The following is a 16,011-nucleotide window of genomic DNA, read 5'->3' on the forward strand; positions in this document are numbered from 1 at the left end:
ATTCAAGGCTAGCAACAGCCTTCCACACTAAGGGAGGCTCATCCCAACAGTAATCTTCCCCAGTAGACTAGACCTATTGATCCACCCTATATTATGACATTTTCGGTTAATGATGTGCTACAAAGTTGCCAAGATATAAGTAACACATTGGTTTTTTCTGTACGCAGTGTAGGTTTAAGTGGAAGGTCCAAACCAGCCATAATAAACCTCTCTGGGTTGACGTAAAGTTACAGTTACCTATTACTACATATGGTTATTATATGTAATAACTGGCAAGCTTTCTTGCTCCACATGACCAGGTTAAAAGTGCCCAGAAACAATACCAAAACGGTTTAGGAGGCCTATTTTGGGCACACCCACGCCTGCGCCCTTCGGCCAGTTTCAAAACTGATTGTTGTATAACGGCTGGCGCGGAATGGGCGCTAGTCACGAGGACCGGACGCGTGCGACTTCGGTCAGACACAGGACACGATCTCTTAATTGGCATGATGTGGACCGATGTAATGCGACTCATTCATTAGTTGACACAACCTTAAGTTTGCGGCCCGTTGTGCAACTCGGCTGATAGTTGATAGCGACGCTCTAGGCTCAGCTCCCAAACAGGAAAGGGTTCCAGATTCGTGATTAACAAGACCGATATGCTTATGTTCTATTTTTAATTTAGAACCGAACAGAATTCGTGTGTGGGGTGTTTTATGCCGACCATTTTCCGAATAACATTCAAATGTGTTTTTGATGGTTTATATAGTAGGCAGTCCAATGACACTGGCGGAAATCAGGTTTGAGCCGCAACAAATTGGTCTGAGTCTGATTAAGACAGGATTTTGGAGTTTCTGGTTTTTACGTCATCTTATTTAGATATTTATTGGGACATTTAACTTTCTCAACTTGTACATTTGGACATATTAATAATGATACATTAATTTATAATAATACATTCAGTGATGATATTCGATGATATAATGCTGACAGTAATAATAAAGTTCCCAATTCCACCAGCCTACATCGCCTCCAAACAGGTTCGCCCAGCGACACCTCGAGTTGATCAGTTATTTCGATATTAGGCCATTGTTCCGACTCCGCTACCACGCCGCCCTCGGCCTACGATACCCTTAACTTTCTCCGTTAACCCATTAGATCCTTCCAAAAACAGAAAAGCTGGGGAAACTAGTCATAAATATTAGCGATGTGTAAACAAAACTGGGAGCTCTAATGGAGCCCATATCCAGCAACAGTAATTTGTATTTCTGTCTCCGAGGATGATTTAGAAGCGTCAGGTCTGTGCTCCGTGTTTGTATCAAACCTAAGTTATTACTCTCGATTTGTATTACAACGCCATTTATTTATTATCACAACTATATATAAGAAATTGATAAAGTGTTTTACCATTAAGTTTATTTCATAAGAAATGGCCACACCATGGTAATAATAAAAATAGTTTTTGAGATATAAAATCTATTCTTCTTTATAATGTAGTTCAAATTGTCAACTAAATTTTAATCAAATCATTTATAACTCTTTTAATAAATTTTGAGTTGGATTTAAGAAAATAAAACACGATTTTACTTTTATTGTTTTGAGAGTTTTAATGTATTCGCGTGTTTATTATTGTAAAGCTAACCTGTATTTTTCAGTAAATGATCAAATATATTAATTTAAAAAAGAATAAAATGACTTTTTTATACAATTTAGATTTTTCGTAGAAGATATTTACTTTTTACGTTATTATAGTAGATCTAAGAAATTTGCAATTGTATCATGTAACGTAGTTATTATTAGTTATAACAAACTTATGTTTTGTTACAAATAGGAGGAAGAAAAAGAACTATGATATTAGTATTAATATAAAATAGTTCAGTAATTTGATCATTTTTACTTCAATGAAGTTTTAGCTTTAGTGTGTGATAAAGTTTTTAACAATATTATGATGTATTTTGTACCAAAATATATTACTACCAGTGTAGCTGGATAAAAAATGAAACCTTTAAATTAATAACATTATAAGATCTACAATACTGAAAAATATAACAAAATAAGGACATGCTACATAGACCATGAGTACACGCAACCACACTTTTAACGACATTTGCAGATCTGATAGCTTTCCAAATACCCCACTGGATATTTATGTTAATGTTTTCACACCTCATCAGTTGAGTATCACGAGACATAAACTTACATTTTCATCCCGACTATAATGCCAGACATCAAACGACACCTGTAAGGCTGTTGACACTCTAATGACCCGCTGAATCGGCAGCTCTGAAGCCCGTTGTTGGCACCGAGGGACCGCTTTCTCGACTCAAATGGTTCACTAAAAGCCCTAATCTTACGAGGGACGTTCCTGGTCTCGTCACAATTGGCACATTAAATCAGGACCTTAATGATGTGCATTGCGTCTTATCTTTATGAACATATCGCCTGCGTAAATCCGCCAAAAAGATGGACCGGCCAGTAATTGGAGGTGTCCAGATAATGGGTGTTGGCGGTCGGACGGCCGGGGTGGCGACGAGAAAAACTGGCCATCTGCACGAGGCACAATGGCCCATTTTAACGATTGTTAGCAGACCGTAGTCACCCTCGGACAATCTCAGTCTAACTGCTTGTATTTATCGAAGGCATTGTTTTTAAATGAGACTTCCTTTTTTAGGTCCAGCGGAACATCATAAGACATTATCGCATTGACACTGGATGATGCTGCAATTAAAATTTGTGTAATTGATCCTTACGTAAAGCAATAGGCAGAGGCCTTATTTATTGGTTTTATCGTAATTACTTGGAATAAGTTTCTTGAAGCCCTATAATTAAATTGGTAATATAATAATTAACAATAACCGTATAAATTAAATTAAAAGTTACATTATGTAAATAACTCAATTTTTTGAGCCTACAAGTTTAAATGTAGATTCATTCATTTTACTATAAAGTGGCGAGGTACAGTACAGTTAATACAGAGGAGTGTCCTAAACAAGATCTTTCCATACAAATCAACTTAACATCAACAAATTCGTTCATAAATTTGCAGTTTAATAATGTAAATAACGCATCAGAAATATCGTTTTAATGTAAGAAAGCAGGCTAGAGTTTGCATTGTATTTTCAAACAGCACCATTTTCTTAAATTCATTTATACTCCTGAAGCTCCATTTTTAACATATCACTAATGTTAAAATTGAGTTATAAACGGAACTTCGACAAATCCATAAATAGTCTATTGCAATATATAAACTTGGATTTTATTCTGCCAATATTATTGAATTGTTAAAAATGCGATTATCTTATAATCTATTTTCAATATGGATTTTCTCATAAGAAATTGTATACTTAATACAAATTATAACTCATTATTATTGACAGAATATCTTATTTTTAACAAGTTCCTAGCATCGAAACACTAAAACCTAAGTTCCTGTACTGAACCTTTTATGGGTTTGAAATAAATTTCTATTTATAACCCAGATATAAACTTTACATTCGTGCTAAGGCGGAGTCACATACGCATGATAGTCAGTAAACTAGTTTGACCTCTTAAGAAGCTGTATAGCACACTTTCCCAATCGTATTAGGGAGTATGAAACTGCAACACTATTTATAATCTTGACTGAACATAATCTTGGAATGAGTTTTGACTTTTGAACTCCTCCTAACATAAATATCCGCTTCGTTTCAAATTAAACATTGCAACATCCCATTACCAAAGGAGAGTTTTTCATGCTTCTGGAAAAGTAATGATTTTGTTGTTTGTCAACAAGGAAAGGAAAAACAGTGAAGACTATTTCCTTTGTTCTTTGTTTCTACAGAACTATGATAAATGATGAAACTGGTGTAGTTTTGATCGGTATGGGCCATAGAATATTTTCACGTATAAAAAAATTATTTCATGTGCGACTGGCTACTTGTTAGAAATTTCACACACATGCACAAGATAATTTAAAGGATTTAATTGTTATTAGTTCGTTTGAAATACTTTCGTAGATGTGAAAGTTTTCATTACTTTTAAAAATTAAATATGGCTCTCATAACAAAAGTACGAAATATAAATACACTCTTTATAAAAAAGTTACTTTCAAACATATCAGAGCCACCATGACGGCCTGATATATGGAACATAACTTTTCAACAATACCCGCTTTATCCCATATAGTATTAGTATATTTATGGGATTGCAGTTGAGTATAGTTACTGTCACATATGCAAACCCCCCTCACCACACACACACAGGCGCGAGCGCGCGCGTGAGTGGGACCGGCCGCATTTCTGCTCAGTCACATACAGTGTTCTTGAGATTTTTTTACAATGATTTGTAGGCTCTTTTTTAAGGGTACACCAAATTAAACACATTTGTACATATACTGCTATATAGTACTTTTGAGTATTTAAGATCTCTGAAATGATACACCCATGTATTTCTTATAGGCAAGGAATAAACCAATTCTTATTATCACAAACTAGTAATTTTAAACGCGAAAAATAAACTTTACTTCTGGATACGTGTAAAATGTTCATAAAAAGTGCTCAATGCGCTTTATTTGCTGTTTTCTCAATATTTTATAGTAATATCTAAACTAATATCTATACTGTATATATTTATTAGTAGTAGAAAACGCAGTTAAAGACATGGGTCCGTAATAATTAAATGTCTTTGTCTTTTGAAGATAAACGTTGAATTGCGGTTGATATCTGATACCAAACATGAAAATATAATCCTAACATGACATTATGGCACGGCCTCTATTGTACGGGAAACAGTTTGGGTGCATGGCAGTACACTTTTAAGGTAGTTTTCGGTCATGAAATGCTTGGCACTTGCACTAACACGCTGTATTCATTTCATTTTTCATTGTTATATCTGTAACGTAACTGTTGGTATGTCAGCCCTACAATGGGTAAGCTAGATGTTACAGTTGTAACTAATTAAACCGTACCCGTGCAGTAGCAGAAGAGGAAGCAGCTGTCAGAGTGTTGACCTGCCGTGTGTCCACGCGCCTACATCCCACATCTCCGTCCAGACCACACTCCTGCAATTAGCAACTCATTGCTTCGTTTTTGCAGCTTGTTTGGCCGGTTTATGACCTGACAGCATTTGCAATCATTCGTTATTACAGTTATATCAGTGACGACGCGGCGACAAGGACTTGTCATTCCAGCTCTCCAACGCTCCTGACCCGTTACAGTCATATACTGCTTTAAACATTCTTGTCTTTATGCTACTCTGTGGAGCGGTGCCAAACAGTATCTATCGGTGTACATTTAGTTGGTTCCAGAAGTAATAGAAAGTGAGAGTGCTCAATTGTATCGAAAAGGTTAAAACTATGAATGTTGTTTAATTTATTATATCACGAACAGGAAAGACATTTTTAATATAGGGTTAAGTTGATAAACTTGCATATATTTACAATATAAACTAGACATTACTCCTCTGCTATTTCAGTTACCTTAAAGTATCCACACACAGAACTGACTTCCTTGGAAGACATTTGTTAACCAATAGCATTAGACTTTACAACGCTCTCCTAGCCTCCGTAAAAAACAAAAACAAGTACACAGCAGAGGTCTCAGCCTCATTATAGTTTCAGGGGTTTTGTCCGGTTGTCTAACATACGTATTTTATCAATTAAAAGACCTCTGAAAGTCATTTCCAAAGAAGTTTGTTAAAAAGGAGCTGGTTCATCTTAGATAATAAACCCTGCTAAGGGTCGATACTGGATATCCTTTACACTGTGACCACACGCATATGGCACTGATTCGGTACGATGGACTAGTTGCTTTACTGTTTCTAGCGTCCAATACACATTCGGCAATTTTCCAGCATTATGTGTAAAAAAATAGACAATACCTACCATTAGACCTAAAGGCAATACAAACATGGCTTAGTTAAATAGTAAAAGTATAGCCCAACGTTGCTTGTATTAAAATACCACATGAAGTGGGTGAAGTAGCATATTTCAAACATAAACCTATTGAAGCTGTATGCATGAAAATTGCAGACTCATAGTCAAGTCAATCTTATAGTAAAGTTACTGCACTTTGACTCCAAATATTTAAAATAGCAGCTAGCAATCCAACAATTTTACTACACTGGCAAACATAAACCAATAAAATCGACATGCAAAAGACTTTGAGATCCAGGAAGCCAATAAACCGCAAAGCCAATAGTTTCTGCCCTTTATCCCAGTCCCTTTTTCTAGACCATCACCTTACAGCCTCCTCGTTTCAGATGCACTATCGCGATAACACAGGAAGTGTCTAAACTGAATTGCTCCACAGTCGTCCACCTTCATGGTGTGTGTTATATGTGGTTTGCAGTGCATTTGTTTCTTTTCAGTGACATCACTTAGGTTCATAATAGGCACAAGTTCTTTCAGACATAATTAGAATGAGATAGTTATATATTACATATTAGACAGTTCCAAGCTGAAACCCAGACTTACTTTTTCTAAATTATAAAAAACTATGTTTATCATTGTTATTTTATTTATTTTTTATTGTTTCTTTCTTTTTTTTTTAATCGTAATATGTTAGTTAAACTTTCTTTTAACTTCTTCATTATCATTTCCCATATTATTAACTTAGCTCACACTGCAACTTAGTCTACGCACAGGCTCTTGCCCATGTAGACTATTTCCTTTTTTTTTATTATATCAAGGTGTTTTTAGTTATAATTAGTTACACTTATTTTAAGATTATTAATTTAAAAAATTAATCAACAATATGCTTATTTTTTTCTTTTCTTTCTTTAGGTATGCACCATGTATATACTTGTGGTTGGGAATAAAACGATATTTCATTCATTCATTCATTTTGATCAGTCTGGGCTTTATGATGTTGTTGGACCAGTTAGCTATATGATTGGCATAGCCTACATCATATTCTGTTGAAAATTTTAGTTGAGTGTGTAGAAAACTTATCGCCAAGATATTTTGGAACATTTAACATTATGTCTTAGAGGAAGAGGTTGGATTTCAATCCTAGTGTTCTATTTTTTAACATTGAATGTTGAATTCATATAATCGGTCAATTCATCCATCATGAACAAAACAAATAATTCTCATCTAGTATTTTATGTAGGTCACTTACATACAATCTGAGTTATTTTCCAGTGTTTTTTGTTGGTGACACTGTAAAGTAATAATGAAGAAACAGGAACGTGTAAACGCAGACATGTCGTGCCTGCATGGTTCACAACGTATGCACGCACGTACTGTTATTTACTTAATGTGTCTATGAAAGCAATAATATCGTTAAATAATTAGACACAAGAAGGAGAAATGAAAGTAGTGACCAGCACGTGCCAAGAGAAACTGGCGGCTAACTCACAATTATAAGTGATGTTTAATATTATTGCGAGCGTGGGGGAATGTCGTCCTAGCAAGCTGATGGTAGATGTCAACTGGAAATATCGATGTTGTGACGTAAGTAGGTTCGAGTTTTGCCGAGTATAGCACACTGTATTTAAAATATCGGCTCACAATCAGTAACACAAATGAAAGACTAATAAACGGTTACAGTGCGGTGTGTTGCTTAATGAAAGAGTTTGTGTCAAAACAGCTTTTTGCCGGCTCGACACCGGATCAGATGTCGCCATGCCAGCTGGTCACGATCCTGTTAACCCTTAGCAGCCAATTTGTTTAATGCTTAATTTAGTGCTTTAGCTTCCCCGTCCTTCCGAATACATGTTTTAATTAGCATACTTGTTATTTAATTTAATTTGGAATGTAATGATAGCGGATCTTTCCATTAACACTTTATACCGTTATAACAAGTTATAAATGATGACAAAGAATACTTTAATTTTAAAATGACGTTACACGATAAAAATTAAGATATATTTCTTTAATATTAGTAACATATTTTGAAACTGTTATATTATATGACTAAGAGAACATTCTCCTGCGGCACAACCCTGGCTCATTGTACTATTTTTATTTTTCTGTCTTGGTTCCTACAACAGAGTGAAACCCATAACTCTGCAAAAAAAAAAAAAAAAAAAAAAAAAAAAAAAAAAAAAAAAAAAAGCATTACTTTCAAAACCGTAGATTTATTATTATTATGAATTTAAGTTTCGGTCCAGGTTTTTATAAAGTTTCACTTACTTCGCATCCAAGACTATATTCCTTTTTTTTTTTAAAAAGGAAAATTTGATTGGAATCAATACTCTACATGAATACGTTTCAAATTATTTCCATCTTTAATATTTAGAACCTTGTACAACAGCCTTGAAAATGTTATTATTTATGTTGTTCTTGGTTAAAATTTCCCTCTCTACAGTATAATGCGAGTTGGAAGATAATAATGCAGGTACCTTTGTAGATAAAATTATAAATTACTGACTACTGACAAAGGCATGACAAAAAAAATCTAGATTGTTAATTTATAAAAAAAGGTCTACCTTTATAACATTCAGAATATTTTAGCCTCTTGAAACTTAGTGTGCCAAGTACTTCGTTATATTTACAAACATTAATTCCATCGGGATCTCTTAAAGTAATACCTTTTAATTTTATGTTCTACGCTATAGCAGGTTTAAAACAAAACTTTTTTGACAAATAATCGTACAAAATGGTATTTAAGAACAAATATGTATTAATAGAGACTTCTTTTATATGTTAAATAACTGATAATCGTACGTGTCAGTATCCGTGTATATATTTACACACTACTCTTATTTACTATTCGTATAAAATGTAATAGAAAATAAGTTAAATACGTCATTATTGTAGTTTGTATTAGAAAAACTGCAAATATTGTATTTATTATTGAAAAGGACTATGTAAATATATTGTTAGACTTTTAGCTAGGTTACATAGAAATATGCCCATTGCAATCGGTCTTATGGCGAAATGAACGGGAAATTGCGTTTTCTTCGATCACACTATTCTGAAAAAAGATAAACAATTTTAAGCAACATTTATTCTTATGTTTTTACAACTCTTATGATGACCGTTTAAAGTTATAGACGTGTACAATCAACCCGTTATAGGTAAATATGTTTACAAATACAATTTCTTAGCAATTGTAACTAAATCAAGTCCTCGGTTTTACAAAGAAAAGGGTATGCTTACACAAATTGTCTTATAAAGTTTTAAAATGATGGAATTTGCAAATATTTGAAAGAATCACAATTATATTAACATGCCAAAGTTATTTTCCAATCAGCATTAAACATCTAAACTAAAAAGTGCATCTTCAGTTTGATATTTATAGATGATGTGATGTGATGTTAATCTACCTTTCTTCTGTCTGAAATCGAAGGTATATTTTTCGAACACTCTTGCACTGTTATTTTAAATAACGAGAAAAAAATCTAACCAAGTGTTATGAAAGGTCTAAAGAATCTGCGGGCTAAAGTTGTTTTATATTAATAGCCGGCTCTAATGTCAGCTACCTCATCATTAATTGTCAGGTTTTTACTTATCCTACACTCTTTTAAATTGCTTTATATTAATGCTTGTAATTTAAAAAAATACATATCTTCAGTTGAAACATTCTATAATACGGAAAATTACGTATATTAAATAATACATACACTAAATACATTTATATCAAGATAAGTTGTAACTTTGTAGCGAATCATATCACAGACTAACAAAGACAAAATTGCTAAACTATCGTTGACCTATTGCGTAAAATACAAGGTCGTTTCAAAGTTGCCGGTTCTTGATGGTGTAGAATAAGGATTCGCGAGAACATGCAACCACGAGAGCGGCGTGATCTAGTTTGTTACTAGCGGAACTCTACAAAGCCAAACCAGGCGGATGTAGAGCTCCCTCCAGCGGCGTGACCTTGAAGATGCGCTCTGGTTCCCGTGCCGTCGCGCTCGCCCCCGCCGCAGCTATGTGCCTGTGGCCTGCTTCCTACTCTCGCGCCATGCAGCGCTCGCCTCTCGCACACTTCCGCCTCGGCCCACGCGGCTCTGTCCCGCGGACCGGACCGGTCCAGCGTGTTAACGCTCCGAGCGACTGACGCCCACGAAAACAATGAATAATATATCGGATATTGAAGAGAATGCCCTTGTCATAATCAAGTGTATTCACTATACATATGGATGAACCTGCGCGTCCATATTGTATTCGTTTTAAAGAGCACTGTTCTGTACTTTCCTTGTGAAATTAGTCGTGAATTTTTACATTAGCCAAAGAAATATACGTTTGAATTTCCCCATACATTATTATTATCTAAAACTGTGTCGTTCAACTGCATAGTAAGGATTTTTTTTACAACAAAAAACATACATTATTATTAGGCATCTTAATAATATGGACTAGTGGAATACATAACACTCGGACGTGGTGATGACATTAGAAGATAGCATTGCATTCCATTCTATAAGTCGTACATGGTAAAATTACAGTTTATAAAACAATAAATAAATGAATAAATTTATTTACCGGTAAAGACAATATAAATTTATTAATTACAAATAGTTTTGACCATACATTGTAGGTGTTGAAAAAGAGATGAAGTGTGTTTTGTTAGACAATGTGTGGAATAAAAATTATTAAATAGTATAAATAGTAAGCAATTAATACAAATTAATTCATTGTTGAGAATAAACTGGAATAGGTGCTACAGCGCGGTAATAATGAGGCAGTAGAACAATCAGGAGATAAAGACAGTACTAACGAGCAAAAATAGTAGCACAGTAAATAGATGATAGCCCAAGTCCCCTTATATCTGAGAAAAATGAATATACGTTATCATCATGGTTTTTTTTATCTTAATATTACTGTATAACTTTGTTACAGGTGTAAAGCAATGGCTGTAGCACACTAAACAATTGCAACACCAAGTAAGTAGAATTTTTTTTACACCACTACCCCATCGGTTTTTTAAAATAATTTTAATTACTATCGTACTCTCTTAAGGTAACTTCTCGAAGACAAAAATAAAATAATTTCCCTATTTCTCATATTTCTCTAATGAGATGCGGAGAAGTAGAAAATTTGGGCAATTTATTAACCAGGTCACAATAAAAACGACAAAAGAAGAAAATGTAACCTGCATCAGTTGTAGCTTCCAAAGTGACTTTGTTTTTATGATTTCTGACTTGAGGAAAATTATTTTATGTAATAAATTATAATTTAAGAACTGTATTAAGAAAAAGGAGTTTGAGGTTGAACACTATACATACGGAGTAAAACTCTAGTGCAACTGTGGCCAGAAACTTGTTTAATAATAACAAAAATGTTATTCCAACCAAACTTTTTGTTAATTCTACAGTATTGTATATAAAATCTCCTAAATATTTATATAAAATAAGAGGATATGAGTTACAGAATTGCTTTTTAAACCGTCTATATAGTGCACCCCAGTATGGTTTATTAATTGTCTTTATTCATCATGGTTACGGCAATTGTAAGTTGATTAGGCTTATCGTAAACAATATATTATGTATATTTTCATTACGGCATTATTTTTATAATAATATATATCTGAGTCACACACTTTTGCTATGTGATTATAATATTTTTGCAGGTTAACTTTCGTTTTAACTGGCCTAAAAATACCAAACTCCGCTACTGAACGTAAACAATGAGATATTCGGAGTTATTCCAACATGAGTTCCTTTTTATAATCATCATACAATGGACGCTTCGTTCGAATATCCAGATGGTAACCCAAGTCATGCCGATTAGATTATATCAAAATTTAGAATTTTCATAGCTAGTCACCGTACCTTTAAATTTTGGTGTAGAGATTTAGATGTCACAAGCAATCTGCGGCTAGGAGTTAGAAAAACCTGATATATAAATGGCAGAGTGTTAGTTTGATTTATTCTCTGAAAAACGAAATGTGGCTCGGTTTTTGTCGGCTGTTTCCTCGCCAACGCGTCGCGACATCCTCTGCCAAGCTCGCTAGACATGCCAGGCATACTTTACCCGCTGCTTTACAAGTAACCGGGTTTTTATCACCAATTGGGACGCCGACCCCTGACTGGAGTTTACGGGTTGCTGATAAGTACATGTACAGAGGCATGTAAACGGAATTCTGTCCCAGAGTTGAGGCTCCAACACATCGGTAAAAAGAAATGTAATGTCTGATTGGAATCATCATAAATAGTACAGGAAGATATCAATAACGCGTAATGGATAGCCTGTCCAAAACTCGCTGGGTTGTAATGTCCGTTATGAGGCCAATTGTTGTAATTACGTACTTCAGATCCTAAGTTGAAAAGACTACAGTCCTTGATCCTTAGTAGTTCAGTCGTATTTTTATTTCAAAGACCAAGGCAGACTGGATTTTAGACTTTACCCTTTATTTGTATAATGTAAGTGATACTACACTGCCGAGACCTAGTTAACATAGTGGCAGGCTTTTCCGAATATTCAGAATACTCTTCTGGATATTCACCCGAATGAGAATAGAGGCAGGAAAACATTCTCGTTCAATAGTACAAGAAAAAAGTTATTCGAGCGAAACTGCCGCTATAAGTTGGTATCATCATGATCAAAAAGCTCCCTGACAGCATGAAACAAATATACAACTCTAACCAGTATAAAACATTAATAAAAACCTGTTGGTGCCTATGCTTTCTATTCTGTTCATTAATTCACGATGTGTCTATGGAGAAATATTGAATTACATAAACGAATCCATAATGCGGATGTTGAGAACATGTCGTTTTGTATTAATAAAGTTGTCAGTTTAAATAAATTCGAATAAATGAACTTATCGCCATTTACATGATTATCTCTTCTCTTGTTGAGTTATTTGGATTTATGTGGACTTAAAGACATAAAATATTAACTAATTAAAATTTAGCATTACTGAGAAAAAAATTTCCCTAAGAGATGTCCAGTTATATAGATTACCGAAAATTAATAATCCATCAAAAACTCTCACAGTTTTTATGTTGAATTCACACTTCCAATTCTACATTTCATTTACTTTCTGGCTCCTTACTTTCTATTTTTAGTTCTAAGAGGTATAAATTATATAATGCAAAATCTGTTTTTATGTATATATATATATATATATATATATAAACTTTTTGAAAAAGAGGGTAAGATATGTACTAGATATTCCTTAATATTATCTTACCATCAACAATAATAAAATATAGCCAATCTAAGCTGGAAAAGGTGTTATTTATCTTATACCTGTTTCACCGATCGTTCCCCTATCAATGACAAAACCAGTATCAGATAATATTCATCTCCTTTATTTTCAACAAGGGTGGGAATATACATTTATAGGCACAAAAAACTAATTAAAATGTCTGTTACAGTTCGTGTGAAGGAGAAATAACCAATTTTACAACACTCTTATAATATTTACATTACATACAATTATTATAACGCAAAAGGTTGAAGTAAATTATAGCTTGCTGCTTGTCGAATGCTGCTCTACGCCATAACTTCAACTAGGCGTATAATGGTGACTAACTTCTTTGGTCGTTAAGTACGTGGTGTTATACTGTAGCCTGCTGTAAAGGGCGATTATTGCCTTATATATCCGTCAGTATTGCTTATTTGACATACATCATTGGCTCACAATTGCATAGTCAACCATCGCAGCGTTAGAATAAAATGGAAGTTAATGCCTTTTGCCTTCTCTTTCAAAGTCTTTTTTGTCAGTCATAAGGTGGTGATATAGCTTTTTAAGTCACTTAAGACAATAAGTTAAATATTTGTATGGCCTAATAAGGCAATCTTAAATTCATGTAGATGTCCATCCGTCTTACCGTATATGTCATACACCTTGATATAAAGATCCTGGAGGCTTGAAACATGGCTCATAGGTTTATTTAGATCCTAGGAAGAGCTGTATTAATTAGGGTGACAAAGAGTCAAATAACAATCCATCCGTATGAGGATAACCGTTGATATAAAGATCCTAGAGATTTGAAACATAGTTCATAGGTTTATTTAGATCCTAGGATGAGCTGTATTAATTAGGGTGACAAAGAGTCAAATGACAATCCATCCGTATGAGGATAACCGTTGATATAAAGATCCTAGAGATTTGAAACATAGTTCATAGGTTTATTTCGAGCCAAGGAAGGACTGTATACATTTTGGTGTCAGAGAATTAAATGACAATCCATCCGTATGGGTGATAACCGTTGATATAAAGATCTTAGAGATTTGAAACATAGTTCATAGGTTTATTTCGAGCCAAGGAAGGACTTTATTCATTCTGGTGTCAAAGAGTTCAATGGCAATCCATCCGTCTGGGTGATAATCCGTGATATAAAGATCCCAGAGACTTGAAACATGGTACATAGGTTTATTTCGATCCAAAGAAAGAATGTATTAATTCTTGTGTCAAAGAGTCCAATGGCCACCCATTTGTCTGTATGATAACACTTTCGTCACATTCTGGCATATACTTCGATACTCTGTTCAATCGGTTTATCTGCCAATTAAAAGTAGTATTATTTATCAGCCAATAGCCACTATAATGCTAATACCGCTTATAAAATGACATATCAAACCGTCTCTAAATCTACCGAACGGAACACTATGACATTTAGCAGGCATTCATGTAGTGTGAGACTCTTGCAATAGGAAGCATTTTGCAATCTGGCCCACTCTGTCCCAGTGACATTAAAACTCAACCAATAGTGAACGAAAATGCAAAATACGAGTATATTGAGACTTGTCGAAACGGCAATTAATTGTTATTTTGTATATCTGTTTTATAATTGGTGTGTTACGAAGTCAATTGAGAGTCAACTGTACTCACACAATTTTGTATAGTTAACTTTTAATATACTTAATGATAAAATAGGGTGTTATTGAAGTGAAAGTACGAATGACGTAAACAGTTAGCTAAATTGGTTATGTTTTTACTTTTACGGCATATGCGGTCAATACTACACTGAAAAGATCACGCTATCTGATTTTTTTTGCATATTAATTTTATTTAGCATATTTGAACAGTTTTAGCAATACGTATTTTGGTTAATTAATACTCTCATAATATGGCAACAATTAATTCAATTGTTAATTATAGTTTATTTTAGCGAGATTTTTCTTCGGACCGACACTTGTAGGGGAGTCTGGCATGTCTAGGTTGCCTACAAGATTTTGGCACCTTTTCAGCGGATCTATACTGCGTTGATTGTACTACTATTGATTGTATTAGTTAAACCGGGTATAACTAATACAAGGTTATTCATTCTTAAGTATAAGGTGTGCTAAGGTCCGAAGGAGTACTTAGTTAGTTCCGAGGTTAAACGCTAGGGCCACGCCTCGTAGAGCTAACTTTAATTGTTACAGTTCAAATATTTACTACCTGAGTTACTTGAGCCTCTCGCTCCACAGACGGTAGTCCGAGCTCTTACTCTTCCTTACCTCAATTTATAACATTGTATGAGTTGTCTCTAAGTAATTAATACAGTCTAAAGAGTTAGTGAGTGCTCTTAACCATCTACACGCTCTAGGACGTTTGTCGTTAACTTGTACAGTTCAGTAGTCGTTTAGCTATAATACATTTAGCAAACTTTATAATTATGTATTGATAAAATCACGTTTGCTTCGTCCTCTAAAACATTCTTACTTCAGGATCATAGTTTGTCTCGGGATAGTCGCATGTAGTATGAATATGTCTAAAGGTTATGTTTTACACTAACTTCCGCAACTGCACGACGCGCGACGTCACGTTCACTGACGATCTCCTCGCAACCGTAAGGATCTCCTCGACATTGTCCTTCTACGAAGCGTGTTTCTAACTGAATTAGCTTGTTTTGCGTTTCAATAACTGTTCTCAATCATGTTGCCGTGGATTTTGAAGCTGCTTCCTCTTCTCCAGAGTTGTTACATGCTATAGCACTATATTTCAATTCCAAAAGATATCAGTAGAACTGATTCACACCATCAAGATATCTCCAGATATACAGTTTAATATTAGTTTTTAATTTTTCACAACAAAGCATTCAAATATATTTTATAGATAGCTTCTCGTAGTAGTGTACTAAAGCTCTTTGGTATGGAAGATTTACATGTAGATGCGATTAAGTTAGATATAAGGGTTTTGACCTCTTTATGAAAAATCCAACAATCTTTCA

General features: G+C 34.3%; 1 protein-coding gene across 2 annotated transcripts in view; it reads left to right on the forward strand.

Moving 5' to 3' along the window:
* LOC124359308 (transcriptional regulator CRZ1) overlaps positions 1–16,011 on the forward strand; it is a 160,562-nt gene that overhangs the window by 40,951 nt on the left and 103,600 nt on the right. Inside the window, exon 3 of one of the 2 annotated variants that reach the window (XM_046811937.1) lies at positions 10,745–10,788. The exons of the other annotated variant lie outside the window; for it this stretch is intronic. The gene's annotated coding sequence lies outside the window, so the exon portion shown is untranslated. The remainder of the gene's footprint in view (positions 1–10,744; positions 10,789–16,011) is intronic. 2 annotated transcript variants of the gene reach the window in all.

This window comes from Homalodisca vitripennis, chromosome 4 (genome assembly GCF_021130785.1).
Source record: "Homalodisca vitripennis isolate AUS2020 chromosome 4, UT_GWSS_2.1, whole genome shotgun sequence".
NCBI lineage: Eukaryota > Metazoa > Arthropoda > Insecta > Hemiptera > Cicadellidae > Homalodisca > Homalodisca vitripennis.